The sequence below is a fragment of the Pteropus alecto genome, unplaced genomic scaffold (assembly GCF_000325575.1).
Source record: "Pteropus alecto unplaced genomic scaffold, ASM32557v1 scaffold104, whole genome shotgun sequence".
Lineage (NCBI taxonomy): Eukaryota > Metazoa > Chordata > Mammalia > Chiroptera > Pteropodidae > Pteropus > Pteropus alecto.
In genome coordinates, this window is record NW_006436664.1 from 2,204,042 (window position 1) to 2,204,934 (window position 893).

The following is an 893-nucleotide window of genomic DNA, read 5'->3' on the forward strand; positions in this document are numbered from 1 at the left end:
AAAATTATCAAAAATAAACAACAAAGACAGAATTCTCAAGGCAGCCAGGGAGAAGGGAACAGGAACTTATAAAGGAAAACCCACTGTAGATTACCCTTGAACTTCTCAGTGCAGACCTTACAAGCCAGAAAGAATGGAATCAAATATTTAAACTATTAAGTGAAAGGAACTACTAGTCTAGAATAATGTATCCAGCTAAGCTCTCCTTTAGATATAAAGAATAAATTAAGACCTTTCCAGACATACAAAAATTGAGAGAATTCTCCACTATGAGGCCTGCACTACAGGAAATACTGTAAGGGGTCAGTACATCTAAAAGAAAATGACAAAAAACAAAACAAAACAAAAAAAAAACATAATTAGGAGTAAAGTGACTATCGGGCAAATAGAAGCAGAAGAGTGCAACCCTTACTAAGAACAGGGCATTATAAGCTTAAATAATAAGGAGAGAATTGTTATAATAAGATAGTAATGAACGTTCAGCGTACATAGGAACAAATTTAGATAACAATGACTAAAAAGGGGGTATTCAAAGATCTAAATTCGCAAAGGGGAATGGAGATAAGGTACGCACAGAAGAAAATGGACAACTGTATATATATAACTATCCTTTACATATTCATAATGGTAATCAGGCACCAAAGATTCAGAACTCTTGTATATAACATAAAAGAAGGACCAGAGGGAAAATCCACAAAAGCCAACCAAAATCAAGAAAACAGAAGTACGAAGACAAGGAAGCAATGGAAACACCAAGCTACCAGAAAGCAAAAGACAAAATGCCTATAAAAAGATCTCATATTTCAATAATCACCCTAATTGTAAATGGATTGAACTCACCAATAAAAAGGCACAGAGTTGCAGAATGGATCAAAAAACAAAACCCAGCCACA